Source organism: Cryptomeria japonica, chromosome 8 (genome assembly GCF_030272615.1).
Source record: "Cryptomeria japonica chromosome 8, Sugi_1.0, whole genome shotgun sequence".
In the NCBI taxonomy this organism is placed as follows: domain Eukaryota; kingdom Viridiplantae; phylum Streptophyta; class Pinopsida; order Cupressales; family Cupressaceae; genus Cryptomeria; species Cryptomeria japonica.
Window position 1 is genome coordinate 609,232,571 of NC_081412.1, and position 19,013 is coordinate 609,251,583.

Genomic DNA, 19,013 nt, shown 5'->3' on the forward strand with positions numbered 1-19,013 from the left:
AAGATTCACTTATAAACAGAGATAGGAATATGATATGCAGTTGCGGACCTGGAATTAGTAGTAAAATGTCGAGACGGTGCTGTTCTACAAATTTGAGCGAAAGTTGATGGGACGATGGCGCCCGGCGTGCACACGGTCCTCCAAAAAATCTGCGAAACGAAGGGGGATCTGTTCATCTCTGCACAAGGATTCCAGATCTTCAATTACAGCTGCGTACCTACAACATACGAAGGTGTAAATATTGTTGTATGTTGTATGTTGTAAGTGATCTCCTCTTCAATGGTTGAATCCTTGTCTTGAATGCAACACTTAGCCTTGAATGGAGACTTAGAATGATCAGTTGCTTGAAGGAATGCTTGGATGCTTGAATGCTTGAATGTTTGAGTATCGTTTCCATGTCTTGTACACATATGTCCTTCCTCCCTTAAAATGGGAGAGGAAATGTAGTTTATATACTTATTAATTAGGGTTAAAAGACTGATTTTTTCGACCTTGAGCCGACCAGGAAGTGCTATTTTCCAAATTGCAAACATAAAGACCCGAAGCCCCATAGGAGACCGGGCCCAAAATAGGGCTAGGGACCAGGGCGCTGGGTGCCATGGTCCTGGGGGACCAAGGCACTGGACGCCCTAGTCCTGAAGGACCAGGGTGCTGGGCGCCATGGTCCCACCTCCAGGGACAGCAGGGTGCAAGGAGGATCAGGCCAGGGTGCTGAAAAATGCAGTTTTTGATGTCATGAACAAGTTTCGGGGTCTCCATTCAGGTTCCGTGTTGCATCACCATCGTGAAGACGCAAATGTGGTCGAAATTGCAAGTGTCACAATTTTAGGATGCTACACCACCAAAAAGGGGAAGGAAGTTGTTGCTCATAAAGAATCCAGTGAAGATTCTGATGTTGAAGTGGCAAACTTTGTCAGGAAGCTCAAAAGAGGATCTGGTCGATACAAAGGAAAACTACCACTGAAATGTTTCAACTGTGGGAAGGTAGGAAACTTCACTGCAAGTTGTCCTCACAAAGATACCTGTGGAGATGGGTCAATAGAACTCAGAAGATCTATAGGTAAAGACAGAGAAAGGAATGACTATTGACAAGGAAGAAGAGACTACCGGAACCAAAACAATCTTTATACCATTGAAGATGACACAATAGATGACAAGGATGCATCAGAGGATGAGGACCATGAGGATCACAGAAAAGTAAATCTTTTTATGGCATTTGACAAACTGGTTATTGAAGAAGAGGAAGATGAAGATGTTGAGGCCGAAGTGGATTTGGAAAGAGAACTCATCAGTGCACTTGAAGAACTAAGTAAAACAAGAAGGGAACTCAAGAGAGTGAATCTTTCTGCTATAGATGAACAAGATCTCTTGAAACAATCTCTAGAAGAATCTGGTCAAATTATATCTGACCTGAAGCTATAGCTAGAAGAAACTAAGAGAATCAGTGAAGTTACTGCCATTGACCTGGCAAAGAAAGAAAAGGAATTTCAAGAGCTTGAGACAGAAATATTAAAGCTCAGGAAGAAGCTTGAAGAAAACAACGAAGAGATTAAGATAAGAAGCAAATTTGAAGGCAGCATTGAAGCCCTGGATAAGATGTTAAGCAAACAAAAGCCACCCAAAACCACTGGTGGTTTAGGTTTTGAAGCTGGTCAAGGGTCAACTCACAAAGACAAATGTGACAAAGAGATAGTATTCACCTCCTCAAATAAAGAAGAAGAAAAGAAGGCATTCATTGTGGGGAAGGGAACTGGAAAAAAGACTTATGCTGACGCTATTAGAAATCGACACTCAAACCGGTATGCAGAAATGAACCAGAGATCACATTTCTTGAATAAATTTGCAGGACCAAGGATGAATGCCAGGATTGATCAAGAAAACTTCACTAGATTCAATAACACAAATAGAAGACCCCCAATGAGGAAGTTCCACTCAGGACTGAGACAACACGACCGGTATGTATCAAACTTTCAGGGTTACTATTACCAGTGCAATAAATTTGGGCACAAAATAGCTGATTGTAGGCTAATGAATAAACCCTCTATGAATTTTGAAAGTAGAAATTCATTTAATGCACTCCACGATATGAATGTTGTTTTCTATCAATGCAATGTATATGGACATAAGAGCTTTGAATGCAGGGAGAACCAACATGCATCCTAAAATAGTATTAAGGGTGGTTCCTTTATTGAAAACATAAAATGCTATAATTGTCAAGAATTTGGACACTTAGCCAAATTATGCAGAAACAAGAAGAGCAAGCAAATAAAGGTTAATTCTGATCAAAGGACAGTATCTGAACCCAAGCAAGATACAGAAGTTGAAAACAAGAAGGAAATCAAACCGGTTTGGGTTGAGAAAGAAAAGGATAAGGCAAAATCAAGTCTCTTGGTACAGACTACCTTGCATGCTGAGAGAAAAAATCTATGGGTAGTAGATAGTGGTTGCTCCAACCATATGACTGGTGACAAAAGAAAATTCATCAATCTTGAAGATTGTAATGGTGGATCAGTAAGGTTTGGAGACAATTCCTCCATCAAAATAAAGGGAAAAGGGACACTAAGTATTGATGGAAAACTAAAACCACATGATGTATATTATGTGGAAGGTCTTAAACATAATCTATTGAGTGTGAGTCAGATGTGTGACAAAGGTTACAAATTCACCTTTGACTCAGCCGACTGTCAGATAAAGAAAGACAACACCGGTAAGGTGGTGGCAGAGGGAAAGAGAACCAATGGAAATGTTTATAATCTAAAGGAATGCTATGAGTCCCAATGCATGCTAGGACAAGTAGATGAAAGTTGGCTGTGGCATAGAAGATTAGGTCACATAAATTTTGACAACTTTGTCATAGTGAGCAAAAAGAGGTGTGTAAGAAATATCCCACCCATCATAAAATAAGATAACACATTTTGTGATGAATGTGTAAAAGGTAAGCAAACAAGAGTAAGTTTTAGGACAAAGGAGCACAACACCTCAAAACCACTCGAAATACTGCATATAGACCTATGTGGTCCAACTAGAACAAGAGTCCTTGCAGGTGAAAGATACTTCATGCTCTTCATTGACGACTACTCAAGGATGACGTGGGTCACCTTTCTGCAAGATAAATCACAAGCATTTGAAAGATTCAAGATCTTTCGTAAGATGGTGGAAAAGGAAAGTGGGTACAAAGTAAAATGTCTAAGATCAGACAGGGGTGGAGAGTTCACTTCAGACGAATTTTAAGATTTTTGTGAAAAACATGGAATTAGAAGACAATATTATGCTCCTAGAACACCATAGCAAAATGGTGTGGTAGAAAGGAAGACTTGAATAGTCAAGGAGATCACCAGAACTATGTTGAATGAGTCCAATCTACCAGATACATATTGGAAAGAAGCTATCCATACTGCTGCATACACCTTGAACCGGGTTCAGTTAAGAACAAACAACAAAATGACACCCCATGAACTATGGTATGATCAGAAACCATCAGTCAAATACGTCAAAGTTTTTAAAAGAAAATGCTTCATTAAGAGGGACATGGATGGTTTAGGAAGTTTTGACTCTAGGAGTGATGAAGGGATCTTCCTTGGTTACTCATCAAACAACAAGACCTACAAATGCTACAATAAAAGACTAAGAAGAATTTTTGAAAGTGTGCATGTGAGAGTTGATGAGAGAATTCACAAAGGATGTCAACCATACACCAACTGGAATGATGACTCTGATGATGAAAAAATAGAAGTTCAGTTTGATATTGAGCCAAAGGCTACACCTCAGAAGGTTCAAAATTGGTATATATAGTTGAATCATCCAGAAGAGAAAATATTAGGAAATAAGAGTGATTGTGTACAAACCTGAAGAAGACTTGCCTGAAATAATGAATAGGTCAACCTATGCCTCATGTCTGAAGTTGAACCCAAAACCTTCATTGAGGCCAACAAAAAACAAGAATGGATAGATGCCATGGAAGAGGAAACACACCAAATTGAGAAGAACAAGACCCCGACCGGAAGACAAAAACATTATTGGCACAAAGTGGGTCTACCAGAATAAAATGAATGAAGAAGGTAAGGTTGTGAGACACAAAGCTAGACTAGTGTGCAAAGGATACTCTCAGGTAGAAGGGATCGACTTTGAAGAAACATTTGCACTAGTGGCTAGATTGGAAGCAATTAGGATGTTTCTATCTTACTCTGCATACAAGGGCTACAAAGTGTACCAAATGGATCTAAAATCCGCTTTCTTGAATGGAAATTTGGAAGAAGAAGTATAAATGGAGCAACCTGAAGGATTCCTGCTACATGATGATGAGACTTTTTTATGTCGACTAAGGAAAGTGATGTATGGTCTTAAGCAAGCCCCCTGAACATGGTACTCAAGGTTCAATTTGTACCTAAAGGAATAGGGATTCAAAAAGGGAAGTCCTGACATCAATTTGTACATAAGGAAGGATGAGAATCACATGAATATTGTGGTTGTATATGTAGATGACATCATTTTTGGGGGAAATAAGGATACTCTCTGCAAAGAGTTTGCGGATCAGATGCAGTCAGAATTTGAGATGTCAATGTTGGGTGAACTGAATTACTTCATAGGCCTATAGATTCTACAAAAGGATAAATGAATCTTTATCTCACAGGTCAAGTATGCAAATGAGATGCTGAAGAAATTCCAATTGGAAGATTGCAAACCAGTAAGCACTCCCATGGTGACTGGCAGCAAATTAAGTAAGGGTGATGAATCACCAGTAGTGGATCAGGCTCTGTACAGATCCATGATAGGTACTCTACTATACCTAACCGCTTCAAGACCATATATAGTTCAGGCTATATACATGGTGGCCAAATTTCAAGCTGCACCAAAGCAGTCTCACTTGAATGTTGTTACCCAAATCTTTAGGTATCTGCAAGGAACACTCAATTATGGACTATGGTATCCTAAGCAAGGAAATTTCACTTTGGAAGTGTACACTAATGCTGACTGGGCAGGCTGCATAGATTATAGGAAGAACACAAGTGGTGGTGCATTCTTTCTGGGTGACCGGTTGGTCTCATGGCATATCAAGAAGTAGGACTCGGTCTCTCTATCCATGATTGAAGCTGAATACATTGTTGCTGCTACATGTTGCTCTCAAGTGCTCTGGATGAAGCAAACTCTCAAAGATATCCAAGTTGAAATTATAGATCCCATTCTCATCCGGTGTGACAATTCAAGTGCAATCAACATAGCAAAGAATCCATTCATGCATTCCAGAACAAAACATATTGCAATCAAATACCACTTCCTCAGAGAGAAGGTTGAACGGCAAGAAGTAAGAATGGATTATGTTCCTACTGGTGATCAAGTAGCAGACATTTTCACCAAACCTCTACCGGTAAGCATGTTTAAATATCTCCGATACAAGTTAGGAGTTGTATCATATACATAGAAGGTTTGTATGGCTCAGGGGGAGTGTGTGAGTACCCTTTGTCATTGTGTCAAAGTGGGAGAAATAATGGAACTGGAATGTAGTGAAATGTGTGAAGTTGACATCAATGCCAAAGGGGGAGATTGTTGGCATTTTGGCACTAAGTTGTCATTGATGTCAACTGGTGGAGATGAAAAGGAAGAATATTAAGGTGTGCAACCGGTACTGGGTGCTATACCGGTTAACATGTGAAGAAATTGACCAGTGAAGGAACTGGAAGGCCGTGTCTTGATTGAAGTAATGCAGTGTGATGCTAAGGTGGCAAGTCAGGTGTAGTTGGTGAAGTTTCACTCGCTGGGTTGATGAAACTGATATTCATCATTAATGAAGAAACCGCATTTTCAGGAATCGTATTAGACTAATTGTGGCTCAAGGAAGAAGGAATGTAAGAGGAAGATCAGGGGAGTAGTTGGCATTTGGATCAAAGATAGAAGATCGGATCGAAAGATCTCCTCGAGAAGGAAACAACAGGAGCATTAATGGTAATTTGTAAGATGCACATCTAAAATGGAGGATCACGTTTCCCATACCTGGAAAAGTGCGAAAATGATGGAGAAGAAAAGATGGACATCAAGGAGATTAGATCTTGTATATCTAATTGGATCTAATTTGTTGGTATTTTGGTATGGTTTTGTCATTGATGTCAACACCTACTAATACACCTACTTTGGAGATCCAGCAACATTCACCGACAAGCAAGTAAACTGTGCAACAATTACTAGTATATGGTTCACCGATAGGATATATTATTCACCAGTACTTGGAATGATATGGAAGACACTTGGTAATGTCGAAGACATCATGTGGACACTTTATTTTGAAGAAATAATAATTGGTATATTCATATTTGCATATTTGCTTTTACCTACAAATAGGTCCAGGTTATCTAGGGTTACACCGACAGGTTTATCTTTTCCAGATCAGCATGGCACGCTATGGAGATGATTTATTATTGTTGTAAATGCATTAAGCCGACATGTTCAATCGGTTATTGTATCAGATATTATATTGTATGTAAAATGTTTTTATTGTAATATCTTGTAGAGCCGACCTACTAAAATTGGTCTTAGGGTATGGTATAAATGTAAGATCTTATTGTAAGATCAAGTGTGGAATGCAAAAAAGAATTAAGTGAAGGTATATGTGAGATCAAACATGGATATATACGAAGACATCATTTGAAGGTGAAGTTAGGTTTTTGTAGAAGCATATCAACATTACATTGGTACTGAATCTAGCATATGAAGATGCTATTTTGTACAGTACATTCTTATTGGATTTAACCATCCAACTGTAGTCAGTGTGACTCCCATTTTGTAATTAAGCAGTGAGCTCTAGGCTGTTGGCCTTTCTGCATGTGCAGACCCCATTTATGTACACTTACTATCTGCAGTAGTATCATCTGATTGTGGGTAAGGTTTCCCACCATGGTTTTTCCCCTTACAGGGTTTCCACGTACAAATATTGGTGTCATGTGTTGTGGATGACTTTATGTTTATGTTTCATGCATTATTCCTTACCGGTATTGCAATTTACTGTTAACACTGTCTACCGGCACACTTAATTAGTTTACCGGTATTAAGCATTAAGTTGGTTAATAAGTTTTTGGTTTGAATTTATTTGACAATTGATTCACCCCCCCCTCTCAGTTGTCTCTGGGACCTAACATAATTTGCCTCGAGAAAGGTGTAGAAACCCTAATCGCCTGAATTTTGAATCTGCCTTCTGGCGGGAACCTTTTGATTAAGGAAAGTGAACAATGAACATAAGCGATTTGATGTTGCTGGATGTATGTGTGCGAAAAAGGAGTGCAGTAGGAAGAAGGAAGGAGGAGGAGACTGGAGGAGAGACTTTGATCAAGTTACAGTACGAGGTAGCTGATAGACCGGTGAGTGGCTTGTACCTGTGGTTGCACAATAGAGCAGTTGTGTTAAATAAGTAAGGTGTGAAAGTGCAAGCAGTATCTTGGAGTGAGACTATGTGTGGACATACAGTGAGTTAGTTAATTCAAGAGTTGCAAAACTCATTTGCAGAGAGAAGCCTTAATTGTATTTAATCAGTATTTCAATATATCACCAATTTTGAGCTTGGTGCAGGGGTTGTAGCCCCTTGGGTTCGTGCCCTAAAATCAGGGGTCATAGCTCCTTCGGTTGGTACCCTAAAGTCAGGGGTTGTAGCTCCTTGGGTTGGTGCCCTAAACTGTGTAACCATGTTTTACTGTGAGGTTGGATTAGAGCAGTAGACTCCAGCAGCATTGCTCACCGAGGTTTTTCCCACATTGGGTTTTCCTCGTATATACCAGTGTTATGTGATGCTTCTTTGTGTATGAGTGCTTGAGTTAGCTTTCTGTACCAGTCGGTAAGTCTAATTTGTGCTTAATTTAAATATTGGTGCCACACTTAGAAGAAAGGATGAAAGAAAAAGTTTTGAGAACCACTAATTCACCCCCTCCCCCTCTCAGTGGTGCATTTTGTCTAGCATGGTAGACATCAAACACAAAGCATTTGTTCAGCACATCCTTGAAAGCCTTCACAATTTGCAACAATTCTCTACATAAAAATATATCAGACACATTATGAATACTAAGAGGTGGGGGGGGTGAATTAATATACCAAAAAATACTGAACTCAAACACTTAAATAGTTTAGCAGTAAACCAGTATAATTGTTTTACTAACAGACCGGTTAACATAAATGCAAACCAAACAACAAATAAGACATTCACCCACAAAAGCACAATCACCATAACACGAGATTTTGATGTGGAAACCCAAATGCGAAAAATGACGGTGAGATGAAACTCACAAGTAACTATTTGCAGAATAGTAACTAGACCGGTTAAGGTCATACAATGTTCTTTACCAGAACAGATCCTGTTAGGAATCTCCATCTCTGTTAGGAGATAAGTCTGATTAAAGACTACCTTGTGAGAGGATTTCAAATCCACAGTTGTGAACCACCTTGTTAGAGGATTTACAAAGGCTTTGCTAGGCCTACTCGGTTAAGGGTTTCAGACTTGTCGAAGATGTGAGTAATCAACAAGTGAGTGATCTAAATACTAGCACAATATGCTTGGTTAGATCCTTGATAGCTTATTGTTAATGCATTTCAGCATTACTTCAGTCTTCAAAATCTTCACACTCTGTTTCTTCATACATACCTAATCTTCTTCTGTGATCGCACATACAAAACCTCATTAACCACCTAAAACCCTAACAACTCTTAACAATATTTTAAACCCTAGACATGACGTCCTTATAAAGGAATCTGATTTCAGGTCGGTCCAATAGGATTACATTGCAAGTTCCTAGGTTCAGTGCATCTGGACACATTTGGTAACACGACACAGAATCACCACCAAAGTGTCAGTGGATGATAACTCATCACAAAAATAATACCGGTTGGTAACTCATCACAGAGTAATACCGGTTCATACATTTTCCTATTACCGGTTCACATATTTTATCGATTACCGGTTCACACATTTTATCAATTACCGGTTTGTCAAAAATGAAGACTGGGAAAAATGATAACAACCTCTTTGTTCCATCGTACCGTTTTGGGATCCTCGAACCGCTTGAGGTCTTCATACCGCTTGGGTCTTCATATCGCTTGAGATCGGTAAACACACTTTCTGCAAAACATCGATAGTCTAAAGACTATAATACATAATAGCGGTTTGGAACGAATACCGGTTGAGCATAACTCATACATACAAAAAGTGATTTCAAAGCAAGTGTGTGTCCATCAATGACAATCACAACATTATTATCAAAAATGCCAACAATCTCCCCCTTTGGCATTGATGACAACATTTAGGAAATTTTTTGACATCTAAGTGTTTTACAACAAGAATATGCCATAATCAAAATTACTCCCCCTAAGCATATACACTATCCCTTTTGCAGAACATACAATGTATACTACTCCCTTATAGAGATAAACATGAAAGTATACATAACATGCATCAAAATTTTAAATACAAAATATTACTCCCCCTTTGCCAACAATGACAAAGTACTGCAAAATAACCCCTGTTTCTCATTATCATTAAAATAATAAGTGTTTATGATAATAATGAGTGAAACTTATCAAAAATTGACTTAAAATCCTGCATAAAGGTCTTCATGGATAAAGACCATGACTCAAGCAATGAGGTAGCAACCTCACTTTCCATTTGCATCTGGGATACCTGTTCCTCCATGGCATCCAAGGTACTCATCTCTTGAGTGACCGTTAAGGCATCCAGATTGAGATAGCACTTCTGAAGTATTTGCAGTCGTGGTAGTAGAACTGGTTGAAGTTCTTGAAAATCTCTGGTCCGGTTGGTGATCTCCAACTCTATTCTGGCAGTCTGGAGTTGAAACCGATGAATGGTTTGCCCATATGTGGTGAAGGAATCATAGGGCGTCTTGAAGGTGCTTATATATGCCTGCAAATCAGATTATAGTTTGTCTTTCTGAGCAAGCAAATCGTCATAGAATAGATGGGGTTGGCTTATCTTACTGAGCAATAATTTCTTCTCATCCATTGCATCTCTTATGTCTTTCTATGCTTTCTGAAGTTCAAACCAGATTTCGTTTAATTTCTTCACTAAGGCAGTGTTCAGTGCCTTTTGATGCTTCTTTTGTGCATTAGCTTCAGCAACATCTTCCAGACATTGCACTTGGTCCTCTACAACTGTGCATAAGAGTTTTAGTTGGGCTAGAGAGGAATCGGTACTAGGGAGGTTGGTACCGGGAATCAAACTGGTAAGAGTTTCCACCGCAGTTTGAATAACATTTTGCTCCTTCTTCCTCCTTAGTGCTTCTATTCGCTCTTGGGCAAGCTTAATGCTTTGGAGCAGCTTTGTTTCATTTGTAGATTGGAGGTCAATGAGACTAGTAATGTCAGCCGGTTTGGCTTGACTACCGGTTGCCTTTGGGGTCTCCACTTGTGTGCTCTTTGTTGCTTCCTCCTTCTCTTTGGCTCTTTTCTTTTCCTCTTTAGCCTTATTTTTCTCCTCTGTTTCTTTCTTTCTCTTTTCTTCTTCCTTCTTTTTATGCTTCTCTTCTTTCTTTTTCTCCTCTTCCTATTTCCTTTTCTCTTCCTCTTTTCTCTTCTCCTCTTCCTGTTTCTTTTTCTCTTCTTCTTTTCTCTTCTCCTCTTCTTCTCTTTCCTTTTCTTCTTCTCCTCTTCCTTTTTCTTCTTCTCCTCTTCCTTTTTCTTCTTTTCCTCTTCCTTTTGCTTCTTCTCCTCTTCCTCTTTATTCTTTTTCTCTTTCTCCGCTTGCACTTTATCAGCCTTTTCTTTGTCCACTCTCTCTTTCTCAACATTGTCCTTTGCTGCATCCAGAGTGACATTTTCACCATCCAAGGCGTCAACGTCAATAGGGTCCATTTGTTCAGTGACCAGTTCTCCTTCACTGTCATACATCCAGTTTTTCAGTTTTTGGTTCTTGTTCAGCCTTCTTGTTGTCTTCTGACACTTGGTGCAATCTTAGAGCAGCTTTTGCATGTGAGTGGGTATCTTTTACCACTTTAGGGACTTTCCCTTCCAATAACAGGAGTCTTCTTCTTCTCATGAAGAAGAGGCATTTGTACTTTTCCATAACTTCAAAAATTTCTGAATTTGATACATCAGGAAAATATTGTGCAAATATTTCTTCTCTTATTTCCTGCTCCTTTTCTATGGCAATGCGCCATTTGTTATCTAATGAATTATATAAAGAATCTGGTGTCACAGATTTAATTTCTGATGGCGACCGGTCATTAATACATAAATATTGAATAATTTCCTGTTCGACTTCCTCTTTCTCATTGTCATTGAAATCATCAAAATAATCTACTAAATCACTCAGCACTTTTCTCCTAATATTCTTAATGGTCCTTTGACAATGTGTTAATGGTTTGTAAGAGGAAATTTCTATATTTACTAGTGCTGATGATGCCGATTCATTACTGGTTGTCTTTGTCTTCTTCCTTGTTTGCCTAGTCTTTTTAGGCTGTACCTCAGGTTCTGTATCCTCAAAATCTGGTGAGGTGATCTTAGTTTTCCACTTCCTTTCAAAGACCTTGGTAGGTGCAGCTTCTAGTTTCTTCTTTGCTGGTGACCGCTTGGTCACTTTAAGACTTGCTGAAGTAACTGGTGCCGATATAGATGGCACTGCCTTTCCTTTCTTCACTGAAGGTTCTTCAATTGATGTTGCCCTCTCCAAATAGGTGTCAGTTCTCTTCTTCTTAGGATCAAGAGGTGAGGCAAGTAGGGTAGAGGCATACCCATCAAGAATGTCATACATTACCTCATATCCCATAGGCTCCACTTCTTCCTTCCTAGGCTCAATCGCCTCCATTATGCACTCATCTACTCTGATGATAAAGCAAATGTCCTCTTCATACTTCTTGACAATATCACAAGATATTCTCATCCTTTGGCTCATCTTGCGTATGAACTCATCAAAGTATTTGTTCAGGACTTCAGGATAACCGGTTCCTACCACTTGAAGACTCTCTCTGATTTTCTTGGTAACCAGTTGGTCAGCAGACCATTGCATATCACCTACTCCTAGGAAATAGCCTTGAAAGTAGAAAAACAATCCTACCAGTAGTTGTCCAAATTTAAATCTCAAGGCATTATCCTATTTAATTGACTTCAGGTTCACCAGAAGTTGCCTTTGCATACAGGTGCATAAATCAAACGAGGCATCTTCCATGATCATCCTGTAGGCGACATTTACTGCTATAGTAGAGACAGAGTTAATTCTACTAGCAAAGAATGTCCGGTATCCTATCACCATGCAGGCATATTTGACCAAATCGTCCTTGATGGTATTGACGATCATTCCTCGTTGGTCGCTCACAGAACTGGTGAGCTTGGTCATTTCCATCTTAATGACTCTCCTTAGGGCTGACACTTCTCCAATGTTACAGAAACTAGTGACGACATGAATCACTTCCGGTGTGATGTCATGTGTTCTCTCAAGGTACATTTTAAAGCCATAAACTCTACTCAGGATGATTCGAATGTGATCTTTTGTGAACTCTTCAAGAAAATACACTGCATTGTGAAGCTTCTTCTTTTCTAGGATGCTATATTCGGGTTTGATCTTCTTGTCCTTTTCGCAGAATAAACTTCACTGATAATGGATCACTAGAGATCCTAGGTCTTCTATTTTGCAATCAATATAATCTAAAATAGCTTCCTCAACTATAACACCAACGGGTGTCTGGGATAGGGCATTGTATTTCGCCTTCCGTTGGATGAAATCTACTGAATCATTAGGTGCACTAGGACTGGAGTGCGATGCAGAAGCCATGATAAACAGATAAACAAGAATTTTGATAAATACCTTCAGAAATCCGCAATTTAGGGTTTGCAACTTCAGCTTTTCCATACACTACTTTGGTTGTTGGATTATCGCTTTGTGTTCTTCACTTGACTAATTGATATTATCTCCAGATTCTACTTCAAGATTTTGAATTCTCTTTGAATCACAAGACAAATTGCCTTTTGTCGCTCTGCACTTGAAAATTTCTTTGCTTGCAAATTGATAAGTGAAAATGACTTGAAAATCCCATTTAAACGAATTCTTCACCTACCATAATAAATGCTCCACCATTAGGGCGTAAACCCTAATTTTCCTTTTACCATTTCTGATCTTCTACCAATTGACAGGTATCACATACCGGTTAAGGTCTTTTACTGGTGTAAACTGGGGGTTCGAAATATTTCACTGATTTGTTCCCCCTAATCTTTTCTGAAACTTAGTTTGTCGATTCTGCGACTTCCACACTAGGTGCAGAAACCGGTTCTTCTTATGACACTTCTTCAGGTTTCTTCTTCCATATTGTCTTCATATCTGCTTGAATAGTTTCAACATCAATCTTTCCTTCCGGAGTGACCGGTATATCATCTGATATGTTCTTTCTCATTCTGCAGGTTCTGGCAGGGTGTCCCGGTTTGTTGCAGTGATAGCATACCACTCCAGGTGTTCTCCATGGTCCATTGTTCATTCTACCATTCTTCCTCCTACATGTTGCAGCAGTGTGACCGCTACCATGACAAATCAAACAGGTTGCTCTCCAACCGGTTGCCACTTGATAGCCACCACCACCTGACTAATGGTCATAGGCATTATACCGGTTTGGATTCCGGTTCATAGAGGATTAAGGAAAAACTCCTTGACTCCTTTGAGGATATCTTCCAGTGTTTTGTATAACAGACCTGCATTGAAATGCTCTATGCCCAAACTTGTTGCATGCATAACAATTACCATTGAATCTATTGGATCTAAGCTTATTGTTTAGAAAGTAGGGAAAATTATTGTAAGCCTTACTTCTACATACATTGGCAGTGTTTCCTTGAGACAATTAAAGCAAACAGGTTTGAAATTTTGCTTACCTTTATCCTTTGGTGCTGGTTGCTTCTTTGATGCTCCATCTTTTGTTCTAGAGGTCTCACCTTCCTCATAACCAGAAAAACCAAGTCCAGTGGTATTCTTTACTGGTTTTGCTGATTCAAGCTTTTGTTCTAGCTTAACAGTACTCTTATTGAATTTGGAAAGTATTTCCTTTGACTTAGTGAGTTCTTTGGAAATAGCATCATTGGATTCCTTCAAGGTTGCATTCTCAGAAATAGCCATGTTTAGTTCACCTTGCATTTCTTCTTTTTCCACTTTACTCTCTTGGAGATGAGTGGTAAGTGCACTGATTTCTTACTTTAGCTTGGAGATCTCATGATCTTTGTCTTTTACCAGATCTTCAGCTTTCCTCCGATTCTCAAGCTCTTGACACATTCTGATAGTCAGTCTTTCTAGTTCCCTTCTTAGGTTAGCATTAGATTCATTCAATTTTTCAACTTCTTCAACTAGGGCTTCCATGTCTGCTTCATCATAAGAACTATTTTCAGTAAGCTCCATCAGTTTCTCAGCATTCTCTCTTCTCTTTGCTAGAGAGGCTTTATATTTGACTTTGAGTTCATCAAAGGCTTTCTCAGTTTGAGTGAGACGATGAGTAAGTTCCCTCATAGTGTATTCCCCCATATCTCCTTCCAAGTGGTTAAACTTATAGAAAGGTTGGCTCTGATACCAATTGATGAATACTAAGAGGGGGGGGGGTGAATTAGTATACCGAAAAATACTGAACTCAAACACTTAAATAGTTTAGTAGTAAACCGGTATAACTATTTTACTAACAAACTGGTTAACACATGCAAACCAAACAACAAATAAGGCATTCACCCACAGAAGCACAATCACCATAACATAAGAGATTTTGACGTGGAAACCCAAATGGGAAAAAGCACATTGAGATGAAACTCACAAGTAACTATCTGCAGAATAGTAACTAGACTGGTTAAGGTCATACAATGTTCTTTACCAGAATAGATCCTGTTAGGAATCTCAATCTCTGTTAGGAGATAAGTCCGATTAAAGACTACCTTGTGAGAGGATTTTAGATCCATAGTTGTGAACCACCTTGTTAGAGGATTTGCAAAGGCTTTGCTAGGCCTACCCGATTAGGGTTTCAAACTTGTTGAAGATGTGAGTAATCAACAAGTGAGTGATCTAAATACTATCACAATATGCTTGGTTAGATCCTTGATAGCTCATTGTTAATGCATTTCAGCATTACTTCAGTCTTCAAAATCTTCATACTCTGTTTCTTCACATAAACCTAATCTTCTTCTGTGATCGCACATACAAAACCTCATCAACCACCTAAAACCCTAACAACTCTTAACAACATTTTAAACCCTAGACATGATGTCCTTATAAAGGAATCTGATTTCATGTCGGTCCAATAGGATTACATTGCAAGTTCCTAGGTTCAGTGCATCTGGACACATTTGGTAACACGACACAGAATCACCGCCAAATCGGTGGATGATAACTCATCACAAAAATAATACCTATTGGTAACTCATCATAGAGTAATACCAGTTCATACATTTTCCTATTACCGGTTCACATATTTTACTGATTACTGGTTCACACATTTTATCAATTACCGGTTTGTCAAAAATGAAGACTGGGAAAAATGATAACAATCGCTTTGTTCTATCGTACCGTTTTGGGATCCTCGAACCGCTTGAGGTCTTCATATCGCTTGGGTCTTCATACCGCTTGAGATCGGTAAACACTTTCTGCAAAACACCAATAGTCTAAAGACTATAATACATAATACCGGTTTGGAACAAATACTAGTTGAGCATAACTCATACATACAAAAGTGATCTCAAAGCGTGTGTCCATCAATGACAATAACAACATCATTATAAAAAATGCCAACAACACACTCTTTACTATCCATATAGTCTTCCTCCAAGTGACAACACTTGGCCAAGAGAATCAACACCAAGTAGATAGAAAATGTGCTATAGAGAACCATCAACCAATATCAGTGCAGACACCATAGAATTTCACCAGTACTCTAGCAATTAAGTTGGCAAGTAGGCAACCGCAAGTACAATATCCTCAAAGACAACTTAAAATCATATCCACATCATCAACGACACCTCAACATCTATCACTAATGAATAACCACACATACAACACATATTGTCAGAAATCAGGTTGACATAATGACGACACATATTTCCAATAGGAGATAGTGTTGCAAATTATAAAAAATGCCCTTCCTTATTCCTACTTATCAATTTGGTTCAAAATTTTAAAATTCAAGTAAATCCTTGTTGTCGTTAATACAACGTAACTAGGGTCTTGATAATGGAACCAATGTTAGAAAGGAGAAGTGGGAACACAAACTAAAGTTATGAGCCCCAAGTAATTTCTGATTATTATATTTATACCCTAAACTTAGTTATACAAAGGGAATAGTGAGTTAATATTATATCTTAACTATATAACATAATGCTAAAACATGGAATATTCATAAGATATAATACATTATATGTGGAACTTTGAAATATTTGTATTATCAAAGGTCATTCATGTGCATTTGTATAGGTGATTCACCCTTACTATATCCTTGTATCTCCTTATAATGTCATTACATGTTATAAGTTCTCACTTATCACATATTAAATATTATCTCTCATATTGCTTTTCTCTCTCTCTCTCTCTCTCTCTCTCTCTCTCTCTCTCTCTCTCTCTCTCTCTCTCTCTCTCTCTCTCTCTCTCTCTCTCTCTCTATTACATTATATATTTAGCCATACAAATATCTATCTAATGGGATGTGACCAATCCACTCTACTCCTAATCTACATGACGAACCTCCAGTTTGAGACTTCACAAGATTTTTATAGTAAAGTGTGGTGATTGTGTCTACTCTATTACTTTCCTACCAACAATAGTTTGAAGAGCTTAAGAACATTGATAAATTATGTATTCAAAATTCTCATTGTTAGATAACTCCAAGGTGATATATGAATAATTTTATCATCAAAATTAATGAAATTGATTAATATTTATGGAAGCTATTTCATCTAACTTCCAACATTTATCTATATCAAAATTGGAGGGTTTTATGGTTATGCTTTTGAATTTCCAACATTTGTAAGTGATAAAATCACCATTATTGAAGTGTGTAGACAAAATTGTAATTAAATAAAAGGTGTAAAGAATGAAAGAAGGTTGAAATTCCCCTTTTCCTATCGAGATTAGACATTATAGGTACAAATCATCATTTGATACATTCAATATTAAAAATTCCTTTATTAATTTTCGTATGTATTTCCATACAATGAGATTCTCTTTGATAGTAAAAAATATTTCAAGAATATTTTGCATCTTAGACTTGGATATCATCATTTTCTTAAAATTGAATACTATTGGGCAAATTGTTAAAATGGTTATGAAGTTATGAAAAAATATTGGATGAGGTTCAAATTCAAAAAAAATCAGACTTTGGATTGAATTGGGATATCCAAGGAATTGAAGAGGGTATATTTAATATGATTAATCTTCTTTCAAACATAACCACTTCCACTAATAAGTTGGAATAATAAAGAAGTAAAATGTATAGATGAAAGAACAACATTAGTTTTGAAAAGATTAGAAGATGGGTGAGAAATAAGGGTATAGAAAGATCAACTACAAAATCCTCTAACAAGACATTTATTAAAAGAGGAGGAGAGATATGAAAGAATTTTTTCTCCTCATCTTCAACCAATTTATAGAATATTTATCAAGGGAGACATGGCGATGAAGATCTTTGAAAGAATAAAAATCCAAAAAACACACACAAAAGAAATTTGAAGGAAAAATAAAAGAAAATAGAAGTGAAGAGGACGAATCTAAATTTTATCTAGAAAGAAGAAGAGGAAGGATTTAAAGGATCCCTTAATCCCCTTGTTCATCTCCCTCATCTCATTCATAACTAGTTCATCTCCACAATCCCTCCAAACACCTCATGTTCTACTAAATCTTTAATGATGTCTTTCTTCCATGTATGACTTGAAAAATCCATCTTCCTCAAATATTGTAAACATGCTATTTGATTCCCCATCTTCCTAGCTACAACAAACTTTGTCAAGTAAAAGAAAAGTAACATAATTAGTAATTCCTTAGTTTGATGCTATTGTAAATTTGTTTCAAAAGTATTCTTAGCGTAAGAAATATATTCTTCCTCTAGGAGCATATGTGGAAAAGTAGCTTAGCTAATCGTGGAGAAGGATATACATGAATTTAAAAAAATAGATTTTAATATTACCAAATTTGTTCTAGGGTCTTCTTTGCAAGAAGGTAATATTCAAAATTCCTAAGTTTTAGTTGCCAGGCTAGTTGAAAGAGTTAAAAAGAGAAGAATAGAAAAAAAAAACAAAAAAAACAAAGTAGCAAGTGAAGATTTTAAGTTCTTATTTCCATTGGATACAAAAGAAACTTCTTTTGATCTCAATTAAAAAAGAAATAAAGATATGATTGAAAAAAATATGTAAACATGAATATTATAGAAAAGTAATAATAAATTGGATCAAAGAAATAATATTAGATGGGTTTAAGTTCATTGAAGAGGTTAAAAGGGTATGTGGTGAAATCAATATTAAGAGAAAGAAAGGTGAAGAAGAAATATATCAATCAAAATGAAGGAATTCATATGGATAAAAGTTGATAAATATCTTAAAGATAAAAATGAGAATTGATACACTTATTATTGAACATGTATTTTTAAATAAATAAAAATTGGTGTCATATATGATTGAAAAACAAAAAAGGGATTATGTTTTCCATTAAATTATATTTTAGAGAAAATTAATATTCTTAAAAAAGGTGACTAGCTAAAGGTGGAAACTAAGAAAGGTTATTCATCTATCAATTTTAATATTCAAGCAAAGGACAACTCTCAAGTTGATGAGGATGATACTTTCAAATATAATATTGTTAGCAATTTTTGTGCCAATCTTAGCAGAGCTTAGATCCAGGATTTCAATGTGGCTAACATTTCATGTTAGTCAATACCGATAACATGTTGTTTTATTGGTCTCAACAGAGTTAGCTACTTCTTCATAGTTTTGAAAAGTAATATACACAAGGGTTATATGATGTGTCAATAACATGTTGTGTTATTGACCGAGTCTTGTTATTGACCACAAAGACCAGGTCGTGTTATTGGCCACCA